The sequence below is a fragment of the Mesocricetus auratus genome, unplaced genomic scaffold, assembly GCF_017639785.1.
Source record: "Mesocricetus auratus isolate SY011 unplaced genomic scaffold, BCM_Maur_2.0 Super-Scaffold_100021, whole genome shotgun sequence".
Taxonomy (NCBI): Eukaryota; Metazoa; Chordata; class Mammalia; order Rodentia; family Cricetidae; genus Mesocricetus; species Mesocricetus auratus.
Window position 1 is genome coordinate 32287647 of NW_024429202.1, and position 7582 is coordinate 32295228.

At 45.8% G+C, this 7582-nt stretch overlaps 1 long non-coding RNA gene across 1 annotated transcript; it reads left to right on the top strand.

Annotated features, from left to right (window-relative positions):
* The first annotated feature begins 843 nt into the window (after nt 1-843).
* Nucleotides 844-6381, top strand: LOC121133357. Its single transcript, XR_005870206.1, has 2 exons — nt 844-1178; nt 6032-6381. It is a non-coding gene; the product is annotated as an uncharacterized LOC121133357 (long non-coding RNA).
* The last annotated feature ends 1201 nt before the right edge of the window (nt 6382-7582 follow it).

Sequence of the window (7582 nt, forward strand, 5' to 3'; positions counted from 1 at the left end):
AAGAAGAAAACCATTTTATCAACACCATTTATTCAGCATTAAACCAGAATGTGATATGCAGTCATGGCAATCTGCTAAGAGATTTCAGACAGAAGTCTCATCCTTTTATACAGCCAAATGGACATGAGATAAACAAACAGTAAAGGGACAAGGCAGTACTGTTAATAACATGTGTAATCAGAGGTTTATCTCCGGCCCACCAGTTCCCGAATAACCACTCAGAGGCTTAATATTACTTCTAAATTCTTGGCCAATGGCTCAGGTTTATTATTAGGTAGCTCTTACATTTCAATTAACCCATATTTTTAATTCATGCTTTCCCACGTGGTTCTTGGCTTGTTACCTCATTTTTTTAACATGTCTTGCTTCTTCGGTGGCTGGCTGTCATCTCTCAGACTCGCCCTTCTTCTCCTGGATCTCTGCTTGGATTTCCCACCTGGCTCTAGCCTGCCTTGCTATAGGCCAAAGCAGTTTTACTTATCAACCAGTGAGAGCAGCACATGTTCACAGCATACAGAAAGAGCATCCCACAGCAGATACATGGTCCCCTTCACAGTTTATCTGATAGTTGGACCACTGATGGTGTTAGTTAATTGATCTCATACAAAGGCAAGGTAAATGCCTGTCTGCATGATGGGGTGGGGTAGTATGGCAATAGTTGGGTGCTGACCTCAGGTCCCAGCTCCCACAGGAACCGAGAGCTACCCTGCTATCTCCTAAAAGTCTGTATCTCAGAGGGATGAAAGACAGGTCTGGCTCATAAAGCTCGTAGGTGGCTCCTTTAAATTCTAGAATGATTTGTGCTTATTCCAAGGAAGCAGCTGAAAGGACTTAGAACTCCCAGTGTTCTAAAGGACATCCTGTAGGAAAATGGAGGAGAGAGAGTCTGCCTTTCATTATTAATTTCTCTTACTAATTGCAGAGAAGCGAGCTGACCCAACTGAGATACTACAGATATTGAGGGGAGGGGTAATCACCTGCTTTAGTTAGGATGAGGGTGATTTAGACTATGGTGAGGATGGATAGCTGGAACAAGACTGGACTTTATGGAAAATGGCAGGTGTGGTTTCAGTCTTCTACAGGGCTCATTGTGTCTCATGGAGTGTCTAAGGCCTGGGAGACATAGCAAGCTGGAACTTATGTCAGATGTCTGAAGACCTAGTCTTCAGGCTTCTATGGTGAGTGGATTTGTCATTGCCATGTCCAAATGTCTCACAGAAACAGTTTAAATGAGCAAGGGTTTGCTCCAGATGCAACCCTCAGAGGGCCCAGGCCTCAGGTGCTCAGTCTGTCTGTTTGGTGAAGATACCTTGACGGTGGGAATGCTTCACCTCATGCTGGACATGAAGCAGGCAAAGAAAGAAGAACCAGGGTCAGATATGATGCCAAGGACATTCCCCCAGAGGCTTTCCTACCTGCCTCCAATTAGATTCCACCTGCTGTGTTTCACTGGCTCCCAGTAAGATCATTGTGTTATGATTCTATCTAGGGCTTAGCCAATCAAGGAGGTCAGAACTCTCAAGATCTATCTCTAGAAATACCATCACAAACACCCTTCCAGGCATCCTTCATTAATTGCCCAGGTAGTTCTAGAATATATATATTCTTCTGGACATGACAGGACCTCTGCACTCATGAACTCCCAGCAGCAATGGTGACCTGCACAAGACCTAGGTGAGATCAAGTCAGTCAGCATTTCAGCATGGATTGGGTAGGTGTCATGGGTCCCCATCCCTTGCTGAGGGGCTATTGGTAGACCATGGCCTCCGAGGATGGGAGAGTCTGTTTTCCTTAATGATGTGGCCCATGGAAGGTTAACCAAGCTCTAGCAGATGGCCTCATACCAGCAAGTATGTGGCAGCACGGATTGGCCTCTGTGGGATAGAAAAGAGAGAGAGACCATAAAGTTGGGAGGAAGAAGAGGCATGAGGTGGATCTAAAATGGAGTACTGGGGGAGCAGGTGTTGAATAGGATCAAATATATTGGGCGCTTGTATGAAATTCTCAAAGAGTTAATAAGGTATTATATATGTATATATGATATATGTGGAATAGATATGTATTACACACACACACACACACACACACACACACACACACACACGTCTGTTCTGTATGGCTCCTAGACCACCCACATGGTCTTTCCAGTCTTTCTCTGTTTAGAGTGTGTTTTTTTTTCTCCTTCTTCAGAGCCAAAGTGGGGAGGGTAGTGTATGTGAGGAGGAGTGGTAAAGAAACTGCTGACATGATTGCTCCATGACATATGGTTACGGTTTGTGCTTTTTTATTTTTTGTAGATATAAAAGAAAGAACAGCTAGAGGCATCTGCAAGAGTCCAGAAGAGAGAGAGAGAGAGAAAGAAATAGACTGAACGTGGCTGACAGACACGACATGGCCAGGGCCTGGGAAGGGGAGATAGTGAGATAGCAGGAGACAGAGAGCAAAGAGTAGCAAGAGAGTAAATGCTAGAATAGTAGAGAAGAGAGGGTTATAAGGAAAATGAGTAGCTGGAGGGGTGGGGGCGGGACAAGGGCTGAGCACAGGAGACTGGTGTGGAGGCTCTGAAGTGCTTAATGAGTACTTGTGACTAGGGATTGTGAGTAGCACTTGTGAGCCTGGAGGCTGGCCTGGGCTTTGGTACACAGCCACAGGTGCATGTCCAAGGAGCCACCTGTCCCTTATGCCTGAGGTTAGGAAAATGAATTCCTTTTGGTAGATGGGAACCAGTTCCACAAGTTCCTGTGGAATACTGGCTTTTCTCTAACCCAGATATCCTCCTGCAGTCCAGGTGGAATTCATTTCTGCATATTTGGGCAGCCCGAGGCCTAACAGGTGGGATCCAGCTGCTGGCATCCTTGGGATTCAAGACATGGCCTTATAGGTCTTGAGATTTACAGGAGACACACATGGACAGATTCCTGGCATTTCCATATGGGAAGATCCTGGAGTGGGCTGGATCTAGAAGTGTACTTCTCTACAATGGCAGGATATGAAGGAAGAGGCTCCTCCAGAGATAGGCAACACTGTCCTTTGTCAGCAAAGCCAGCTTGCCACCTGAGAGGTGTCACGAGCAGACAAGGCTTCACAGTATTTGGAAGAGCTGCAGAGGGGACAGACGCATAGAAGATCTTAAAAACCACAAGAGACACACACTAGCGGCAGCACAGTGCTGTCCTAGAAGTGCTTGGCATCCTCTGGGACTGTGCACATCCTAGAAAACAGTGCGTTTTCTGAAGCATCCAATTCTCTTGTCCCCTGTGTGGATCCGCTGCCATGGTTTCCTTTTAAGACACCCAGAAGAGATTTCATGGAAAATGTCACCACCAAGCTTCTCTGCTCCAACATGACCAGAGGTCAGGGGCCTGGGCTTGCTCCAGCCTGTGTACTGTCAGGTGACATTATCTACAGAGACCAGGGTCTGAGGAACCTTGTGATTGATTCATCCACATGGACATCACTATGGTCCTGGTGAAGCAGGCTATTCTCATGTTCTTGTGAGGTTCCCATTTTATATCTAAAAGGACCAATGTATACTCCAAGTGAAGTAAGAGTTTAGTGACGGGCCCTCAGGGTTGCACCGACTGGCCTTCCTGGAAGGGTTTTATGCTTGTGGGTGGTAGAAATCAGGCAGATTCTCCTTTAGATTCTGTATAATGCTTGGTGTAGCATCAACACTATGTGAACTGAGTTTAGGGGCTGTGATTTTCTGAGATGAGCTCTTGTGGGAATATGAAGAAACACATTTTCCATCATTTTCATCTTCATAAATGGTTAAGCACCGAGTGAATATATTGACTACACCAAAAGCTCTGGGTGTTATCTATGAATTCTCTGCTTCTATCTGTCAAACCACTGACAATGCAGGCATCATTACCTACTACCAGCAAGGACACTGTGAGTCACAGCGGAAAACTGGTATGCCTGAAGTCCTGGAGCTGAGGCTGCTGGGGCTGAGCGCAAACCCAACCAGCAACTTGATTGTTCTCTGCCTCTTGTACTAAGAGCTCCTTATGTAAGTTCATTATTGCTTGCACTCCCAACCCCCTCCACTGTTATGGTAAGAAGAGAGGTGACCTTGTATGGGAAATAGTGTCATATACATGTTAAACCTGACAATCAAGAGGAGACAAGACCAAATACATGATTGTCCAATTAAAGCAAGCTGTATTTTGGGGTGCACCTGGAACTTGCCAGCTGGCTGTCTCATCCTAAGCCAGGATTTGGGAGAGCAGCCTCGGCTGGCCTCTTGAAGTCCCTTTCATTGGAGAGACAAGCTCTCCACAGGGTGAGAGAGTTGGCTCTTGTACCTTGTTAAAAGGATACAATGAAAAGGGAAGGAACAAAGGAAAGGATATATATATATATATATATATATGCACACACACACACACACACAGCATGTGAATGGGGGTGCAAGCAGTTTACCCTAGACATCAGAACTAAGAAATAGGAACTAGTCTTAATTACAAATAGAAACCTTAACTTGCAAGGGCCTAACACAGGACAATAGGAACTTCTTTAATTACAAACAGAAACCTTAACCTGCTCAGGACAGACAGGAACTCCCCCCACCCTCCTCCTCTTCCTCCTTCTTCTTTTTTCAAGACAGGGTTTCTCTGTGTAGCTCTGGCTGCCTTTGAACTTGATTTGTGAACCAGGCTAGTCTCAAACTCACAGAGATCCTTCTGCCTCTGTCTCCTGAGTGCTGGGATTAAAGACATGCGCCACCATCCCCCTGCGGATAGGAATTTCTTAATTACGAATAAAAACCTTAATTTGCAAGGAGTTAACATAGGACAACTGGCAACTTTAACTGTCTTAACTGCAAACAGAACTCTTAACCTGCAAGGTGTATTGTTCCTGTTTTGGTCTCACACATCATGTCACTTTGATTGTATTTGCTTTTGTATTTATATTTGGTTTTTCATTTTTAACCATTTCTCAGAGATCCCTTACAGATTCCTTGTAATTTGATCTGAATTAGACTGATGAGCTGGTCAGAGAGGGTCTTGCAGTGTTTTCAGAAGATTCTTAGAGGCCGTGACTCCATCTGGTCATGTGTGTGTGGGGGGGGGATGTGAGAAAAGGAGATGTGGAGACGACATTAGTTCTTGGTGCTTAGCTCTCTTCTTCGTGACCTAAGAGAAGTGAGGGGCAGGCTTTGGGGCTGGGGCCTAGAAGCTGTATGAGTTAGAGGTCAGTCAAAGAACACTTTCATTTCCTATTGGACAACAGCAATGGTATTTGGACTGGTTGATAAGATACACAAGAATGAGAGGGAAAATGCTTAGAGCAGTGATTCCCAACCTTCCCAATACTGTGACCCTTTAACACAGTTCCTCATGTTGTGGCGACCCCCAACCATGACGTTATTTTATTGCTAGTCAACAACTGTCATTTTGCTACTGTTATGAATCGTAATGTAAGTATCTGATATGCAGGATATCTGATATGCGACTCCAGTGAAAAGGTTGTTGAATCCCCAAAGGGGTCACCACCCATTGCCTTGTCTGGCACATGTAAGGCCCTAGGTTCGATCCAGGACACTGAACAACGTATATCACAGCAGCATCTCTGAGCTTCAGTGACAGATACATGGGAGGGGAGCATTAACTCACTGTCTTTTGAAAACTCTTGTGAGAGCTGAGGATTGCAGGCTCTGTGATCACAACCTTCCTCACTCCTCCAACCTTGATTCCAGGTTGGTAGAGCAAGCTTTGGAGGTAGACTACTCATTTCAGGGCTGCCCTACCTCTGTGTTTGGAAGCATAGACAGCAGTGAGGCATCTCAAAGGCAGAGCTTTCAGAACACAGCCCATCTCAGACACTGCATTGAAATCCAGTGACAGCGTGAGCCTACCACAGAGCTACCACAGTGCACCAGAAAACACACACATGCCGCACCAGATTCCTTTGGCCTTTTGGAAGAGTTGCTAGAGATGTTCCTCACAGCGTCTGGACTGGCTATAGCCCACTGTGTATCAAGTTGCTTTTGTGTATGGTCTGAACTTGTCTGTCTTTGTATTTCCAGTGTTTCACTCCCTCACCTTCCTGGAAAGACTCTGATGGAGAAGAGCAAAGAGAGCAAGGGCAGAGACCATGCTCCGGCTGAAGAAAAGTCCAACATGTACCTTTCTGGGCCAGATCGCTGGAACCGATATGTCTTGATGCTGCACTGTGTCTGCTATGTGGAACAGTTGGTTGGCATGGGACTTGGTGACTTCGTTGGCCTCCCCACTGCCTTAGAAAGTCAACCCACATAAATCCATGCTATTTGGACTTCTCTGAGCCAGCTATATCTGCTTGCAACCCTCGTGCCATTTAGAAAAGAAACTGTTAGTACATGTTTGCTTACACGATTTAAACTTGTTTCAAAATGTCTTTTAAAATGGAGTATATGTGTGGGTGCAGGAGTCAGATGTCTACAGGTGTACCCCTGGGAGCTATGGGGCTGTGGGTCTTGCTTATGGAAGAGTTCACAGCATCAAGATAAGCCTGATGATGGCCGCGAGGCCTTCTTAAAGATCTAACTGAGAATGAGTTTCTTTCCAACTTGAGTACCTCTGGTTGCGGGGATTGGGGGTCTGGGAGTGCCCAGGGCTGGATCTAGTTTGATGTATCAGAATCAAGAAACGTAAGGTTTTCTGCTTCCAAACACTGGAACAAGTACTGCACCTGTAACTGCGTTTTGAAGGCTGTTCTGGGCTTACAAAGTCTGTGGAGAATGTGTTTACCCTGACTCACTTTCCAGTTGGCTACCAGGCATGGGAGAGTCTAAAGCATCATGGAATCAATCTCCACAAGGCGGAAGTCTTTCCATGAGGACTGGCATGCCTGGATCATGTGAGGGAGGTCATGGAAAGATCCGGTCTGTGTGCCTAATTTCTGTGATATATGTAGGCCTATCAGGTGTGCCAGAAGCTTTTCAGGCTTTTTAAGTGAATTATCAGTCAAGGACAGTTTTTGCAGAGAATGACCTGCCTTCCTTTCTAGGAGGGCTGGAACATTGGCTACTTGGCTCATCCGAGATACTGGAGCAGCGGCAGCCTGTGTGGCCAAGAATCATGGTGCTGAGGTACCCAGGGTTTTGAGGGTGCACTGTTCCAGGTGCTGGCTACTTAATGATGACTTTGAGCATGCAAAACATAGCCCTGGCCACTTAGAAGGCTGTTATAGCACTTGAGAAATCAGGCATGATTTTTGCAGCCTGGGTTGGAGTTAGGAACTTGGATTTACTGGGGGTTAGCTTTTGGCCTTTGCATGTAAGAAACTGAATATAAAAAATAAGCAATGGCCAGAGCATTTATCTAAAACAGAATTGTGACCCAGGTGTGCAGTGCCCAACCCGGGACACACCCATTGTCTGCAATGATAGCTCAGCTGCTGCAGAGTCAAGCCTTTACAGGGTGATAAGAACAAAGAAACCAAAAGATGCCTCAAACAACTGCCCCCTAAGGGAGTCTAGATAAAAACAGACAGGTGCAGCAACTTCCTGTTTGCAACCAATGGAAGAAAGGTAAGCAGCAACATGAACCAATCACACAGACTGCCCACATCCGGTTTGCCACACACATGTCCCTCA